We start from the raw sequence: 19069 nt of genomic DNA, 5'->3' as shown, positions 1-19069 counted from the left end.
GGATTCTTCCTGCTTTGAGTAATTTTGTGTGCTTTTGGCTTCTGGCTCTGAGATGGAAGATGAAGAGGAGAACATCACTTCAGGATGTTGAAGGAAAGGACTGGGAAAACATGAGGGGAGCTGGACGTTTCCATGATGTCCCTATCCTTAGTTCGCTACATTAGAGACTTCAGAGAGTTTCTCCATAGGGAGATCTAGGACTTTCTCTTGGTTGAGCTCATTTTCTTGCTTACCTTTCTCCCAATGGGAGGGCTCTTCCATTCTGTATTGTCTGGTATATGTTCTCCTTTGTATACTTTCTCTTGTTTCTGATTTAGATAAATGGATTTTCTTTGATAATTGCTATATCTGTGTTCATCGTGGAACTGATATTTGGTGGGAAGGGAATAAATCATTGGATATAAATCTTGGGCTCCTCCTTTCCCCCAAATAATGATACACTTATCAGAAGTTAGATTGAACTCGATCATATCCCATAGATTAACAATATTTAAGGGAGCAGATAGAAGTAATTCTAGCCCAGTACCCTTTCTCTCTGAGGAGGGTGGAGTAATGGCCTCTTGCCCCAACCTCCTAGCAGGAAATAAAATTTCCCTTAGAAAACAGTGGAGGGAGAAGAGGCTAGAGGTGTCTATTATGCCTTCCTTTGAACCAGATGAGGACAGCCCATGCCACACATAAGAGCTCTCTACAATTAAATTTAAGAAGGCAGTAAAAACAAAGTCCTATATGTGTCCCTATTTGAACTACATTCTGTCTTCTTCTGTATAATTTTTAAAAGAAAGTGAGTAATATTTAAAACCATAAATATCTCTCATTATTACAACTTGGAGCCACCAGTTAAGAGAAGAAAACCCTTATGTTATGGTTTAAATCATTTGCTTGGCTGAATTCTGTGTATTTCTGGTTAGTTACTGTCTTTCTCTTTTACCTTTCATCTGCACATAATTCCTATGTATATATGCATCACAAAGGAATTATCACTGATCATAGTTTTATGTAAAGGGTAGGATGCAAAGCAATCTATCTTTTTAAAATATAATTCCTCTTTTGTCTGTGGCACAAACATAGAAAGTGTCTGACCCCCCACTGACAGGCTTCCTCCTCAAATTCCATGACCTTCCACTCCACTTTAGCCAAATGTAGGGGTGGTTATTCCCTCAATGTCACCATTATCCATAAATTTTCTATTTCCCCTAACATCTCTTCTTCTGCATCACCCTTTCTAAACCTATTCTGCATGTTCATCTTGACCTTTGATCCTTTTATCCCTCTACTTTCTCAGTTCAAAGAAGTCTTCTGAGATTTCCCTGAAATTAGTGTTTACATTCATCTACCATAGTTAGTTAAGCCATTAGTCAATTGATGGATACACTCTTGGTTTTCAGTTCTTTGCTAAAATAAAATGCCCTGTCATAAATTTTGAAGGGTACATATGGGTCCTTTTCTTCTTTCTTTGATTTTTCAAGGGGCATAAGTCTAGTAGTGATAGTATTAGTCAAAGAGTATGTATAGTTTTTTTTAACTTTTTGGGTACAGTTTCAAATTGCTTTCCAGAATAGCTAGACCAATTTGTAGTGCCATCAATTTACAGCTCATTAGTACCCTGTCTTCCCACATTACTTCCAGCAATTGTCCTTTTCCTTTATCTGGTCATCTTTGCTATTCTGGTGAATATAAAGGGGAAACTCAGAGTTGTTTTAATGTGCACTTCTCTTTTTAGTCATTTGAAGCATTTTTAAAATAGGGCTTTTGATAGCTTAGATTTCATCCTTTGAGAACTGTCCATATCCTTTAACCATTTATCTATTGGGAAATGGCTCTTGTTCCTGTATGTTTGAATCAAGTCCCTATATATCACAGATATCAGCATGCTTTGGTTTTCTTGATGTCATTTTGTTGTTATTTTCAGGACGAGTCAATCAGAACAATGTGTGGAGCCTGGAAGTCATATCCTGTGAGAATGGAGATACTTTGTCCTGGAGAAGAGAGGACTTGATGGTGGGAAGGGGAAGGAGATAGTAACTATTGAAAAACTTTCATGGGGAGAAGGATTTTTTTTAAGGATTTAGGTTCGAAGAAAGGATATATAGGATCGAGTGGATTATAATAGTATTTATGTAGTGCTTTAAGGTTTTCAAAATATTCTACAAATATCATCTCATTTTAGCTTCACAACCACTCTAGTTATTGTTATCCTCTTTTGACAGATGAGGAAACTGAGGCAGATATAGGTAAGTAACTTGCCCAGGGTTGAACCAGAAAGTATCTGAGGCTGGATTTGAACTCAGGTCTTCCTGACTGCAGACCCAGTGCTTTTTCTACTGTGATACATAGCTGCCAATAAGACACAGAAGCCAAAAAAAAGTGATCTTAGGCTTCATTAAGAGAGATATAGTGTACTCTGCCCTGGTCTCAATTCTGGGCACTACAGTATAGGAAAGACAAAGACAAACTAAACTATGTCTAGAAGATGGTGACCAGTAAAGCAAGAGGACCAGAGGATATGACATTTGAGTAATTAGCTGAAGGAATTTAGGTTGATTAACTTAGGGGAAAAGATGGGGATGGAAAATGGGAACATGGTAGGGGTTTTCCAGTATTTGAAGGGCTACCATATGGACTTCTTCTGCTTGGCCTCAGAGGAGAAAATTAGGAATAATTGATTGAAGCTATAGAGAAGCTGATTAAGGCTTTGATATAGTGAAAACTTTCTGACTATTAGAATGATCTGAGAATATATTGGACTGTTTCTGGAAACAAGAAATTCCCTCCTCATTGGAGTTCTTCAAGAGGAAGCTGGATGTTTCATTTGTGGGGATGTAATAGGGTAAATTTGGAGAAGATATGGATAAGACTAGACAGATCTAATGTTCCTTTCCAGATCTCAGATTCTGTGGTTTGTTCTACTGGACACCAGCCGACAGAGCTAGATGTAATGGGTGGAAGCTGTAGAGAGACAGGTTTAGGCTTGGTGTTAGAAAAAAAACCATCCTAATTAAACCTATCTAAGAGTAGATTGTTGCTGTTGTTCATCCTTCATTCTTGAAGAGGACCAATGATATCAGGAAAGTGATGTCTTGACTTGCAAGGGAATTGGATTTAAGTGAGACAAAGCTATGCGAAGTCATCAGCTTCACTCTCTCCTCCAGGGTCATCACAGTCCAGTGGCAAGACATAGGTCAAGACAACTGGTGATGGCTCCAGATGCAGTGGGAGACCTTGGCCTTTTAAGTTAAAGTTTTTCCCAGGTCTCAGTTTGTCTGAGGTAATGGCCATTCAGTTATTAAAGGCTAGGGCAGAATTGAGGCCAAAAATGGCCTACTCTGCCTTCACAGATTCATATAAATTTTTAAGTAGAAGCTGAATGACTCAGGGCCAGAGTGGAGTAAATTTCTGCACTGGGTAGAACATTGGACTAGAATCTAATCACTAGTATCTGGTAATCTTTCAGGATTTTCTCTTTCTGGCTCTATCATATTATAAACATAGAAAGGGAGAAAAAGTGAAAAAGAGGAAGAGGGAGAAAGGAAAAGAGATAAATTGAGAGAGAGATAGAGAAAGAAAAAAGAGAGAGATAAAACAGAGACAGAGAGAGGTGTAACATGGTCTAATCTGGGGTAGCTAGACTCCATTTCACCCTCAGAGGGAGGGTTATCAGCAGTGGCAGCTGCTCCATTCTGTTACTGGCAAACATAAAAATTGCCAGCCCAATTCAATGCATATTGTTTGCATAATGGAGTTTGTTTAGAAGTCTGTCTCTCATAAAAATGTAATTTCCTGTAGGGGCTGAATAGGGTAAGACCACAGGAAACACCCAGAAGGACTGAAGGCCAAGATAGTTACCTCCTTACCAAGGCCTGAGGTCCCCAGCTCTGCCATGTCCTGTCTAGCCCTCATGAATCCAGGGATTGGCATGTCGGGCCTTTCTCTGCAATGTCTTCCCCGCCCTGATGTCCGTCGCTCACCTAGACCCACCTTACCTTTTGTGTCTGTTTACCTACCACATAAGAGCTAGAAGCGACTGCTGAAATCATGTAGTGCAGCTTGCTCCTTATACATATGGGGAAACTGAGGCCCAAAGAAGGAAACAAACTTGCTCAAGGTCATACAGTAAGTTAGTGCTAGAGACCCTGGACTAGAACCCAGGACTCACACTGTGCTTCTCTTTGGGGAAATCTTCCCTGTTTTTGCTCATCTACCACACCACACCACTAGTCTCATCTCCTTAAGGTGCCTTTTTTCTCTATAGTTACTGAAAGGCACTTTGTTTACTTCATGAATGTTCTGTCTCTTACATACATACATACATATGTATAAATATACATAGACAAGTATATATGCATATATACATATATTTCTTGCCTCCTTAATTATACTATAAATAAATCAATCTATAAGCATTTTCCTGCATTTGATTCATGGTGAGCACAATCAGGCTGTAGCATATTTCTAAAAATGAACTACTTTGGAGGAGTTGTATAATACATAAAAATTCATGACTGGAAAGAGCCTCAATGTCAGCACAATTACTCAACTGGTGTTTATAAAGAACTAGTGGAAAAGGGCTCTAGCTTGTGGGATGAATTCTTCTCAAGGAATTTAGTCTCAAAGGGCAGAAGACATGAACAGTATAAGAATGGAAGGATCAAATGAAATTTTTTTGAGGATACAGAGATGTGGACTTGTTTGCAGACAGTAAGGAAGGAGTCAGTAGGAAAGAGTGAAAATAAATGAAAAGAGAAGGGATGACAGAGGGGCAATCTGTTGGGGGGAAGAAGATTATTTGTGTAGGTAGAGGAGTTAGCTTTGGTAAGGAGTAAAGCCACCTCTTCATGTGAGACAGAAGTGAAGGAGGAGACAGTAGCTAAAGAAGGAAGAGGAGGGAGCTCTCAGTAAATGGCCTCAGGTTTTACTGCAAAATATGAGGCAAGGTCTTCAGCTGAGAGGATGGGGTGTGGGGAGCCAAGGGAGGCTTGAGGAGAAATGGAAAGGTTTGAAAAAGTCTTTGTTGTGAGAGGGATAGTGAGTTAATTTAGAAGGTATAATAAGATTACCTTACAACAGTGAGGGCCCAGTTGAAGTTACGTAGCACAAATTTGTAATGGATCCAGTAAATGTGGTTGTATGATTTTTGCCACCTTTATTTGGCAATGTGTATGTAGGAGCAAAGGCAATGGATAGTGTATCCTAGGCTGAGGCTTGGAAGAACAAGATCAGTGATCTAATAAGGTGACAAAAGACTCAAGAAAAGAGGACCATGTAGAGTTGAATTTGGTTCAACAACAGGTCAAGATAGGGAGAAAAAGAGAGACTATAGCTAGTACAGGGATAATGGCCTGGGAAAGAACTATGGGGTCAAGGGTTTGGAGGTCATGGCTGGATGAAGGACAGGGTTCAGGGTCAAAAGGGAGAGGGAGAGAACAATAGATTGTGATCACATAAGAGAATTTCAAAATACACAAACCCACGTTCATGAATTCAAGTGGTACGTTTGTGGGTGATGGCAAGATGAAGGCTATGACCAGCCTTGTGTGTGACTCATGCAAGGTGAAAGAGTAGGTCATGGGAAATGAATGACTTTAGGAACTGAGTTTGAGAAAGTATCAATATGTATGTTGAAGTCTCTTATTATAAGGGGAGGAGTCGAGGAGAGAAAGATTGTGAGACAGGTACTGAACTCATCAACAAAAGTTGGGGAGATGTGTAGACAACAGCTACCAGGATTTTGATTGAATGGTAGATATGGATTGTATGGGCCTTAAAGGAAAAGGGCTTGTGAGTGATGGTGGCAATGAGGAGCAAGGAATATTCTAACTCCTTCACGATGAGTAAAAAGTGAGGCCACTACTAGAAATGGTGGCCAGGAGTCTGTGTCATCAGGAGGGAGCCAGGTCTCAGTAAGAACCAGAGTGGGAAAGGAAAAGATATAAAATGAAAGTAAGTTTGTTACTATAGAGCAGCATTCCAAGGAGTGAAGTGGAAGAGTGGGTGAGGTGGATGGCTTTGGGCTGGAACATTGAGGAGGGAAATGGGTTGAAGGGAATAGAAATAAGGGATCAGATAGTGGGGAGTGGCAGGGGAGGGGAAGGGGTTTTGAATAATAACCAATGAGTGTTCAGAATTACTGGGATGTGGAGGTCATAACCAGAAGTGAGTTTGTTAACCATTAAGGGAAAGTCTTAGGAAAATTTTATTTATTCATATACATATATATATATATGTATATATGTGTGTGTGTATGTGTGTGTATATATATACACATACATATACACAAGTATATGTGTGTATACATATATACATGTGTATGTAGGTATGTATATATATATATATATATATTTTTTTTTTAGTAGCAATCCACTTAGCTACAAAATATGACCATAAAAGTCTGTCTCTCTCACAGGGTTTTTGTAAGACTCAAGCAAAATGTCTAAGTGGAGTGGTTCAGATGGATTTGGAGTCCAAAGACCTAAATTCTAATCCCAGCTTTTCCATTTATTTCCTGTTTGACTTTGAACAAATTGCTTCACTTCTTTAGGCCTCAGTTGGACTAGATGCTTTTTAAGATTCCTCCCATTTTACATCTGTGATTTTATGACCCTATATGTTATTTTCCCTCTCTCTATCTTCGTTGTAAGTGTAATAGGCAACTAGTGAATGTGCACATTCCAAAGATTTGCTAAAATGGCACCATTCATGTAGAAGATGCTGGATATTTGCCTTTGGGATCAGCCAGCCTAGCAACTATGACCTGGGAAGCAAGAAGTTAGCAGCAATGCTAGTTTTAGACATGAAATTGGTGGGGCCATTTGTATGTAGGAACTGAATTAATTTATGAGCTTATTTCCCCACAAAGACCTCTGAGGTATCATGGAGGGGGGAGTGAAGGAAGGGGATTATACCTCTGGGGTGCTGGAGAGGAGGGAATATTTGTCCTTTCATTTTTTCCTTCCTTCTTTCTTTCTCTCTTCCTTTCATTCTTTCTTTCTCTCTTCCTTTCTTCCTTTTATTCTTTCCTTCCTTCTTTCCTTCCTTCCTTCTTTCTTTCTTTCTTTCTTTCTTTCTTTCTTTCTTTCTTTCTTTCTTTCTTTCTTTCTTTGTCTCTCTCTCTCTCTCTCTGCCTCAGTCTCTCTCTCTTTCTTCCTCTCATTCTCTCCCTTCCTTCCTTCCTACCTTCCTTCTTTTCTTCCTTTCTTCGTGGGGATTAGAGAAAATGTCTAGCCTGCCATCGTCCTACTCAGGTTTGTCTCATGTGAGACAGAAGTGAAGGAGGAAATAGTAGCTAAAGAAGGAAGAGGAGGGAGCTCTCAGTAAATGGCCTCAGGTTTTACTGCAAAATATGAGGCAAGGTTTTCAGCTGAGAGGATGGGGTATGGGGAGCCAAGGGAGGCTTGAGGAGAAATGGAAAGGTTTGAAAAAGTCTTTGTTGTGAGAGCAATAGTGAAGTCAGGTTTGGACATTCTAGTCACTTTATTTGCATAATTCCAAATTGCTTTCCAAAATGGTAGTACCATTTCTCAGTTTCATCAATGATGAGTTTAGTGTGGCCAAACTGAGTAAGGGAGATTGAAGTCTCCTATCTATGTTTTTTTTGTAGCTCAGATGCTTCCTTTATGAATTGAATGCGAAGGCATCCAAATAATCATATAGGTTTCATATAAATTTGTTGTCTATGGGCTCCTTTCAGGCATAATACAATTTTCTTGTTTATCCCTTCTTATTTTCGGGATGTTTGTTTTTACTTTGTTGGATAGCGTGATTGTCAAGTCCTGATTTTGGGGATTCACTTGATGCATAGTAAAAAAATTGATATAGATATAGATACATATATAGATGTATACACATACATACATCTCAGGACCTTCAGTACTCCTGGACCTGGGGTGCCCCAATCTGAGCACCTGATCTGCACTGGTTGCTCTTGCTGTCCACACTTCTCGAGGACCCCTCTGCTCTTTACTGCCTCTAGATGCAGTGCTTTACAGGCTACACATGGCTATGCTCACAGCAGAAGACTGAACTCTTGTTGGCCTACACCAGTTTTGTTGCCTGTGGGTTTCAAAATGATTTTTGGTCCATTTTAGGGGTAGAAGATGACATTTACTATAGTTTCTCATTAGATTTCTTCATTATTATTCACTCTGATGCTATTTTTTGTTTTGCTGTGGTAGAAATGTGGGGGCTGGGCTTCCTGTCTCTGCTCTAGTTGGAAATCAAGCTTTGTTACCTTGAATGACTTTTGTCCTTTCCTGTCATTCCATAAATCCCCGAGAGAAGCCTACCCCAACCAACTGAAGAACTTAGACTGAAGAACTCCCCAAAACATGCAGGAGATGAACCCTAGTACTGTCACAAACCCCAATTCAGGAACTAAGGCTGGTGGGGTGACAGTTGGACAGGACATCAACCGCTATCAATAATAACACATTAATACATACTTATTAATTATTTCAGAAGTTCAAATCCATCACAGATATTTTGGGACACAGAGTGTTTTGCAAAAGAGTCAGACAGGCCAGTAATGTATAAAGCCAGAGGCCTTTATTGTGTCACAATTTAAACAAAACAAGGAAGACTCAAAGACAAAAATGAAACAACTAGGATTTGGGGAATGGGACAAGAGAAGGACAAAGCCATTTATGGCACATAAGGGGATCAGGAAGACAATCCTGGCTGTAGGGAGGCACCCTCTGGAGGCAGCTCTACTTTTACAAGGCTTTTCCACCACCTGGGCACTCTCCACACACTTTCCCTCCCCCTTTCTACCCACACACAGCTCCTGATGCCCTGAAACAATCCAGCTGAGGACAAATTCCTGTGAACAATGATAACTTACCTCAATGATTAACATAATTCTACCCCATTATATCAAGCTCATGCCAGTGATTCTGAATCCCCTGTTACCATCGTTCAAATGCTGTTCTGCATCCTTTATTGATGGCTCCCTTTTTCCTATCCTCCTCCATCCAATCCCATTCTAAAGTTGCTCAAGCTTGTGTTCTCTAGAATGCCTGCTCTAAAAATGACAAACTAGATTTAATTTTAAACCTTTTCCTTTCTTGTTTCCTCCATTTTCTTGCACTCACTGTCTCTCGGATTGCTTCTGATGACACGGCTTCTCTGATTACCCCTTTCAGAACTGGCTGCATACACCAGTTCAATTGTAGAGTGTGTTCAGGGAAAACTAGTAGCTCTGTAGGTGTGAGGGCTGCCAAGCTCTTTTCAGGGCTACTTTCCACTTTTGGTGTCTACCTGACTTACTCAACTCTTCCCTGCGATTCTAAGAAGCTATAGCATGTACAGTGGCCACATCCTGTGGTGTAAACCATTTCAGCAAAAGGGCTAAACCAGGTTAAGGTTAACTGAGGGTTCTTAATGGGGTCCTGTCGATGAGTTAGCCCAAGCATGTTAAAACTGCCCCTGTAGAATGGGCAGATGAGAACAATTTGTTCCAGTGGTCATCTACCCAAGAGCCAGTGTGGCTTCAGAAAGGGCTAAGGGATGGTTGACATGGTGTTTGCTGCCCAATTCCAGGAGAAATGCCAGGAGCAGAACAGAGATCTCTACACAGTGTTTGTCAATCTGGTCAAGGCCTTTAATACTTTCAGTTGTGAGGGCTTGTGGAAGATTATGGGAAATTTTAATTTCTCAGAGAAGCATATCATTTTATAATGGAGTGCTTGCATGAGTTCTGGTTGATGGATGATGCTCTCAAGCTTTCCCAGTCATCAATAGAGTGAAGCAGGGCTGTATGCTTGCCCCCATGCTTTTCAGCATGATGTTTTCAATGATGTTATTGGATGCCTTCAAGGAGGACAAAAAAGGTATCAAGGTCAGCTACTGCACTGATAGGAAATTATTTAATTTGAAAAGGCTACTGGCCAAGACAATGGAGGGACAGTTGGTGCATGAATTTTTGTGCTCAGATGATTGTGCACTCAATGCAGCCTCTGAAATTAAGATGCAACAAGGTATGGATTGATGCTCTGCTGCTTGTGCTAATTTTGGCCTAACAACACTAACAGAGGCTCTCTATCAGCCATCCCCACGCCATCTATGTGTGGAACCATTGGTTACAGCAAATGCAGAACTTTTGAATGCTGTGGACCAGTTCACTTACCTTGGCAGTATGCTGTCTAGGGATGTATATACATAGATGATAAGGTTGACATTTGCACTGCCAGAGCTAGCTTAGTGTTTGGGAGGCTCCAAAGGAAAGTGTGGGAGAGAAGAGGTATTGAACTGACTGCCAGACTGAAGATCTATAGAGCCATTGTACTGACCTCATTGTTGTATGCCTGTGAAACATGGACAATATACCAGAGCCATGCCAGGAAACTGAGTCACCTCTATTTGAATTATCTTAGGAAGATTCTGAAGATCACCTGGCAGGATAAGGCACCTGACACTGAGATCCTTTCTCAAGCTGGACTTTCGAACACTTGAACTCTACTACAGAGAGTGGAATTCCAGTTTGCTGACGACATTATTCATATGTCAAATGGGCATTTGCCTAAAAGACTATTTTACAGAGAACTCACACAAGACAAGTGTTCACATGGAGGTTAGAAGAAGTGATACAAGGACATTTTCAAGGTTTCTCTGAAAAACTTTGGATTCTATTGCAAGATATGGAAGACGCTGGCACAGAACCACCCACCATGGTGTGCCCACATCAAAGAAGGCACTATATGAGCAAAACAGAATTGCGGTAGTTCAAAAGAAACATGACATGCACAAATTTATAGACATCTCTGCTGTCAGTGTTCATATGGACTATTTGTGCCCTGCCTGTGATAGAGCCTTCCCGAGACCATATTGTTCTGAGCAGCCACAGTTGTACACACTGTACCTGGACCCCAAGATAGTGATGTCATTTTGGTCCTTTTCAAGAATGAAGGACAACCAACCAATTGTCATACACCTGACTCATTGGTGATGGTGGAAAAGATGGATTACTCCTTTCCTCCCACGGCTACTTTCAAGTTCTCCCTCTCTTCCCATCACTCAGGACCTCTTTTCCTTTGAGTTTCATTTAATATAATATTGGTCACCCAATCTGGACTCTGATAGCTGTTATTTACTGATCTCCAGGACACATTTTTTCCTTGCCCAATGAGTTCAATGCCTAGCTCACAGTCTTTCTCTCCTCCCCAAATCCCACCCTCATACTAAGGAACTTCAACACACATACGTGTGCACACACACATACACATATGAAAATATACATACGTATGTACATACATACATATAGATTACTCTCTCAGACAAATTCAGTCTCATGACCTATTCCTCCACTCCATTACAGCTACACACTGATATGGCATACTCTTGATCTTGTCATCACCCTTGAGTGCTCCACTTCCAAGTTCATGGACACTGAAATTCCTTTATCTAATCACAATCTCTTGTCAATTCACCTCTCCCTCTGCTGTTCAATCCCAAATTCTGTTCTTCATCCTCACAATAACCTCCAAGACCTCTACCTCTCAGTTCTTTCCCACGTTATCATCTCTGTACTAGCTACACTATCCTCCCTTCTCCATATTGATCTCTTAGTGAGTCAGTTTAATTCTACATTATCCTCTTGGGTACCTTGCCCCTTATCCTATAGAAGAATTTGCCCTTTTAAATCCTCAGCTTTGGATTATTTATACCATTTTCTGCCTTTGTAACTACTTACTTGCTGCTGAACAAAGTTGGAGAAAGTCATTAAACCATGTTGACTGGGTCTACTATGTTTATTTTACATAATTTCAACTGGACACTAACTATAGCAAAGTAATCCTTTTATAACACCTTGCTTGATTCAGCATCCTCCCCACCACAGGGACCTTTCCAAACTTTTCATCTTTCCTTTAATCTCCCCACACCTATCCTCATCCTTTCAGCTGAGAACTTTGCCTCATATTTCACTGAAAAAATTGAGGCTATTTGCCAAGAGCTCCTTCTCTCCTTTTCCAGATCTCACATCACCCTTTGCCACCATCTCCTCCTTGCCCTTCTCTTGGCCAAGGAAAACTTCTCCACATGACAAAAGAATCCCATCTCATCCTGTCTTCTCTAAGAGACTGCCTTCTTGATCATCCTCACTCTCATTCATTTTCATCTATTGGCTGCTTCCCTACTGCCTATAAAAAACCCTCACTTGATTCCTTAATCCCCATTAGCTCCCATCATGTATCTCTTCTGCCTTTTGTAGCTACACACCCTGAGAAGGCCATCTATAGTAGCTGCTCCCACTTCTTTTTCTCTCACTCTTCTCTCTGCACTTAGGCTTCTGACCTCATTATTGAAGCAAAAGTTACCAGTGACCTCTCACTTATCAAATCTAATGGCCTTTTAAAATTCCCCTTTTTCTCTTTGCAGCCTTGACACTGTCAATCATTCTCTTCTCTTTAATGCTCTCTTTTCTCTAGGTTTTTGGGACATCCCTCTCTCCTGATTTTTCTTCTGACCTGACTACTCCTCAGTTTCTTTTGTTAAATCTTCATCCAGGTCACACCCATTTATCACGAGTGCCCTACAGGGTCTTGGGTCCTTTTCCTTTCTCCCTGTAGATGATAATTTTATTTGGTGATCTTAGCACCCACAGATTCAGTTCTCATCTCTACACTGATGATTTTCAGATCTGTTTATCCAGTCCTAATCTCTCTCCTAACCTCCAGTCTCACATCTTCAACTGCCTTTCAGACATCTCTAAGTGGATGTCTCATAGACATCTTAAACTCAATATGCCCCAAAATTAACTCATTATCTTTTCCCCCAAACTCCTTCATTTTCTTAACTTCCCTATTACTGTTGAGTGTCATCCAGCCTTACAATCTAGGTTAACACCTCACCTTTTCTCACCCTTCTTATCTAAGCTGTTACTAATACCTATAGATTTTTACCTTTTGTAATATCTCTTACATAATGTCCCCATTTCTTTCCTCTGACACTGCTGCTATCTCAAACTGGCTGTTCAAACTGGATATCTTAAACTCAACATGTCTAAAATTGAACTCATTTTCTTTTCTCCCCCAAATCCTTCCCAATTCTTTATTATTATCAAGGGGACCGCCATCCTTCCAGTCACCCAGACTTGCAATCTAAGTGTTATTTTCTCTCATCCTCTCATATGCAATCTGTTGCCAATATCTGTTGATCACAGCATCTCTCAGGTATGTTACTCTCTCCCTTGTGACACTGCTGCCATACTGATATAGGCCCTCATCACCTTAACCTTGGACTATTACAGTAACTTTCTGGTTGGTCTCTCTGCCACAAGTCTCTTCCTATTCCAGTCCATCTTCCACTTAGCTACCAAAGTGACCTTCCTAAATCACAAGTCTAACCACGTTTCCCACCCCTACCCCTACTCAATAAACTCCATTGACTTCCTATCACCTCTACAATCAAATACCAAATTGTTGGACTGATTTTCAAAGTTCTTCATAGCCTGTTCCTCTTCTCCACCTTTTCTTATACCAAGCCCTGCTCCCCTATCCTCCCCTCCCCTCTTTGATCCAATGATACTTGCTTCCTTGTTCCTTGAACAAGATACTCCATCTCCCAACTCACTGACTGTTTCTAATGCTTGATAAGCTCTCCTTCCTCATCTCTGCCTCTTCATTTTTCTGATTTCCTTCAAGCCCCAGCTAAAAGTTGCACTTTCTATAGGAAATTTTACCCAATCTCTTTTAATTCTAGTGCCTTCCTTCTGTTGAATAGTTCTAATTTATGTTGTATATAGCTCGTTTGTGTGGAGTTGTATATGTGTGAGTAGGCCACAGTAGTTGGATTATAGAATGTATGGCAAGGAGCTAAGGAAGACTAGAAAAGTAGGAAGGGGCCAGGTTATAAAGAGCTTTAAATGCCAAATAGTGGATAATAGGAAGTTTATTGAGGAAGGCACACGGCAACATGATCAGACCTGCACTTAGGAAAATCAGTTTCTTAGCTGAACGTAAGAAAGTTGGAGTTGGGACACTTGGGTTAGAAAAACCAACAAGAAAGCTATTGCAACGGTCTAAGTGAGAGATGGTAAGGACCTTCGCTAGGACTGTGGCTGTGTTAGTAGAGAGAAGGGAACACATATGTGAGATGTGAATGTATAAAAGACACAATTTAACAACAGATTGGATATATGAGGTAAGAGAGAACAAGTAGTCCAGAATGACACCAGAAGTGGGGTGAGGGTAGTGTTAATGTGTACTATTTTGGCTATAGTGCATCTAGTTTTGAGATGTCCAAAAGTCAGTTGGTACTGTGGGACTAGAGCTCAAGAGAGAGAGACTAAGTCTGGAAATATATCATGGAATCATCTTCATTGAGATGGTAAATAAGTTCATGGGAGCTTATGGGATCCGGAACAAGCCATCTATGTCATCTCAATCTATAAGACCTTTGTCAACATCTTCCTGTACTTGGACCTTTCTTTAGAACTCTTGATAGTGTGTGGTTTTCCCAGAGGAGCGTGGGAGATTGTCCATTGCTCTTGCTGTATTACTGGCCTGCTTCTCTAGGCAAACATCTCTTTGATGACATCCTTTAAGGTGCTTTTCTTGTGTAATTGTTGGTTAGTAATGCATTTTACAGTCTACTGTGCTACAGGTGTCTCTAAATATTAATTCATTGAAGATTGTAGTCTTCCCATACTAGGCAGTCATACAACATCACTAGAAAAATATTTTTGTTAAAAAGAATATCAACATAAATTTCTTTATCTTTATTTCTTTATTTGTATATTCTTATCCTGAACTTAACAAATACCAAGTAAAATGAGCACTTCCCTATAAAAGTAGAACAGATGGAGAAGAAATGCCATTTCATTACCCATTGGTGTCCTGCCTTTGGAGAAAAAGGAGAATTCTCAAGCCTTTTTCCTTTACTACCTTTGGGGTAAGGTTAGAAACATTATATTTGACTAAGTAATAGGATGTAAAAATCTCACAAAAATGTAGAAAATATTAAATACATCCTTTACAGACCACAATAAAATAAAATTATATTCACCTGAAGACTTTTAAAGAAAGAAAAATGAATTGGAGACTGAATAATTTAATGGGTTAAAGAACAAATCCAAATATTGAGGGCTTTCCCTGAGAGCTCCCTCTTCTCCCTTTTCCACATCTCATATTACTCAGATATCTTCTGCTACTATTTCCTGCTTCAGACCTATCTCACATATAGAGGTTGCCTTTCTCCTTATCAAGGTTAATTCTCTACCTGAACAAATGATCCCATTCCATCTGGTCTCCTCTAACAGACTGTTTTTTGTCACCCCTATTCTCTTACTTATCTTCAGTCTCTCTCTGTTTACTGGATGCTTTCCTATTGCCCACAAACATGCCTATGTCTCTACATTCTCAAAAAAAAAACTCACTTGATTCTTCCATTCCTACTGTAGTCCTATAGCTCTTTTGTCCTTTGTGGCTAAACTCCTTGAGAAGGCTATCTACAATAGGTGCCTTTACTTCCTCTCATTCTCCTTAAGTCCCTGCAATCTGGCTTCTGACCTCATCATTCCACAGAAACTACCATCTCTAAAGTTACCAGTGATCTCTGAACTGTCAAATCCAATGGTTTTTTCTTGTTCCTCATTCTTCTGGACTTCTCTGCAGACTTTGACACCAGGGATCACTTCTACTTAATAATCTCATTAAGTTTTTGGGACGGTATTCTCTTCTGGTCTTCTTCTTACCTATCTGACTGCTGCTTTTCAGTCTTCTTTGCTGGATCTTCATCCAGGGCATTATTATGAACTGTGGACAACACACAAGGATTCACCCTGAACCTTCTTCTCTTCTCTCTCTCTCTTTACTACATCACCTGATGATTTTAACAACTCCCGTTATCATCTCTGTCCTAATGATTCTTATATCTACCTATCCAGCCCTAACGTCTCGACTGACCTACAGTCTTGCATCTCCAACTGCTTTTCAGAGGTCTTGAACTGGATTCCAGTTCACATCATAACTTCAATAAGTCCAAAATTAAACTCATTATCTTCCCCCAAACCCTCTTCTCTTCCAAGCTTCTCTATTCATGTCAAGGACACTATTAATCTTCTAGTTCTCCAGGCTTGCAACCTAGGTGTTATCTTTGATTCCTCAGGATTTTTCACTCCCTCCCCATATTCAATCTTTTGCTAAGGTCTGTCATTTTCACCTTTGCAACATCACTTGAATATACCCCCCTCCTCCGACACTGCCACCACTCTGGTACAGGCCCTCATCAACTCCTGCTTAGACTACTGCAGTAGCCTGCTAGTTGTTCTGCCTGCCACAAGTCTCTCCCCACTCTAGTTCATCCTGTATTCAGCCACCAAAATGGTTTTTCTAAAGTTTCCTAAAGTCAGTTCAACTATGTCACTCCCATACTCAGTAAATTCTAGTGGTTCACTATCCTTTCCACAATCAAATACAAAATCCTCTATTTGTCAAGGACTAGCAAATGGTCTTATTGATTTCCCAGTTCTCTCCTTTCAGTAGGATCAATGACCTAGCACCTCTTTCCTTAGTGTGCTCCTCTTCCCCAGATGGTCTTACCTGTAGGGAAGGTATGAGATGCATCTGGTAGGCAGAAGGGCCAAACTATAGAGCTAGACTAGATGGATTTCTCTGGCTCTAGCACAGTAATGCCATAGTCAAACATTGAAAGTTGAGTGTCTGATGATCTATTTAAATTGTCTTTCCTGTATCCCTAGGGAACTGTGTTTACTCTGGTCATACAAACCTAGGTAGATCTATCCACATAGTGGGGTCAGGGTCTCTGAAACCTGACTCATCAATGAAGCAAAGGGCTGCAGAGACCAGCCAAATGGAGATTAGTGATGCCACATAGCTGTGACCTTGGCCCTGTGCATGTTATGGCCCTATCCTTCATTTGAGTTCGGGCCTCTGTTGATCCTTAACTGTCTACTGAATGACTTGAGGCCACAATCACAGTCCTTTTCATGTGCCATTGCTACAATCCTTCTTCCTGACACATTCTGAATTTCCCTTGCTTGTACATAATCAGTTGTAGCACCTTTATGTGTGTTTGGTGCAAGGGACAGTTCAAATGCTACCTATCACACTCAGCTTCATCATTTTTGTCTCCACAGTTATTCTGCATAGCACATTTGTGAATCTTAGAGATGCATTTCTGATTGTCACATTTGAAGGTCCAAGTGAGACAGCAACGTTTGTTCTTGCAAGTGAACTGGTGGGTTGAGACACATACACTGGAGTTAATCATTGAAGTCTACACAGTCAGTCTAGCCGTCACAGTGCAAGGTGGTACACATAAAGCATTCCATTTTGCCAGTGAACATGTCAGGGAGGGGAACACTGGAGTTGCAGGAGAGATGCAGGATAAGGAATCTTGTGGCAGTGTGAGACTCATTTGAAGGAAAATGAACAGTGATCCTGCTACTGTTGATGGTGACAACAAACTGAAGCTTCCTTCTACAGAACCTTTCCTCACTGGTTTCTACCTAGTCCTTAGTTCAAGTGCCCACGGTTTTATGGGGCTCCATCAGATAGAAGAGTTTGAAATGAATCTTGACATTTTGGTTACTGGGGACTTTGATGTTCCATGTGCAGTCAGTATTGGGGGAGAGGGGTGGCCTGGGTAATAGCCGAGATGACTGCATTCTTTTTAGGTAACTTCCACAGTTGGTCAACTTGGGCAGCTGGAAGAACTTGGCCTCAAAATCAGAGTGGTAGTGGATAATGCTGGTAAGGAGTATGACAAATAGGACATTCTGAAAGGAGAGGAAGGTCGAGTTATAATAGGAAGGATAAATGCCCCAGAGTGAACCACATCTCACAATTCCACAGGGCTCAGGGAGTCAGGACCACATCACTCCCAAGTTTATCACATGGTATGACATCAACATCAAAGCTTTGGAAGGTGAAGCTCAGCGCCAGGTTAATAACTCTTGATGTGCTCTCTGACAATAAGCAGGGACTGAGTAGTGACTGTCTAGAAATCCTGGGATATTGAAGTGTGTCATCTCCCCAGCTCAGACATAGAAGGAAAGGCTGTCACTCCTGTCTGTGCTGTTCTGACCTCAGTGGGGAAGGGCACATTTGAAACTAGGTTGGAGGGACTGTGAGATCCAGGACCTGGCACATATTCTCTGGCTATGGCCTACTCAGCCTCCCCCATCTCATAAAGGGAATCCTGAACTCTGACATATGGTAGGAACTGACTGACCTCACAGAAAGGCATTACTCCAGATTCCTTGCAGAAGGACCCGAGGGCTGGTTTCACATTGTGTAACACTTTTAGTGCTTCCTTTATGTTGATGGCCAGGTTTGAATTCCACAGAACTGGAGTTTTTATAGTCAGCTATAAAGTCTTCATCTGCAATCTTCAAATAACCTGTACATTCTTATCATTAAAATACCACACAAGATCCCAATCTTGAGGGAGAGCAGGATAAAGGTCACCAACTCCAGCAGCACAGCCAAGTTCTTTGGCCCTCACTTTTCCATCTTCCTTGAATTGTTGGCTGGCAAGAATTCCACTTCTTCAAAGCCATTTGTATTGTGGGACTGGCGACTGTACTTGAGTTTGGTGCTGCCTCCACCCTCAGGGACCAGTTCCTCTTCATGGTAGGGCTGCCTTACTGACAGAATTAGGTGCTCCTTATGGAGAGCCAGCTCCAATAGAGGCCCAGACTGCAGTTTTTGCAAAAATCACCTGATCCAGGGGCATGGAGGAAAGGGAAAGAGAATAACGCCGAGGCTTCCAGCCCCAACTCCCCAGGAGCCTGCACTACAGGGGTCCACTCCAAACCCCAACAACAGTGAGGAGCTATCTTTCATTCTCTTCACTTTCTCTCTGATCCAATTCTTAAATGAAAAGTTAAACTGCAGAAGGCATTAATGTTGATTATTTAAAAAACTAACTTTCAGTAAACAAAAAGATGTGAGAAAAGTTATAGAACTTAACAGAATGCCTTAAAAATGTACTTAACTAGATATCTAGAGAGAAATGAACAGGTTTCTTAGCTAATTTATTTTTTATTCAAATGTTGATTTACAATACTTTTAAAAATTGACCAGATGACCACAATTTAAGTGCAGGAAGTAAG

At 40.8% G+C, this 19069-nt stretch overlaps 1 pseudogene; it reads right to left on the bottom strand.

Moving 5' to 3' along the window:
* Positions 1–16400: 16400 nt before the first annotated feature.
* LOC118841988 lies at positions 16401–18586 on the bottom strand (annotated as a pseudogene).
* Positions 18587–19069: the final 483 nt, after the last annotated feature.

The sequence above is a fragment of the Trichosurus vulpecula genome, chromosome 3, assembly GCF_011100635.1.
Source record: "Trichosurus vulpecula isolate mTriVul1 chromosome 3, mTriVul1.pri, whole genome shotgun sequence".
NCBI lineage: Eukaryota > Metazoa > Chordata > Mammalia > Diprotodontia > Phalangeridae > Trichosurus > Trichosurus vulpecula.
This window is presented reverse-complemented; position numbering and strand designations above follow the sequence as displayed.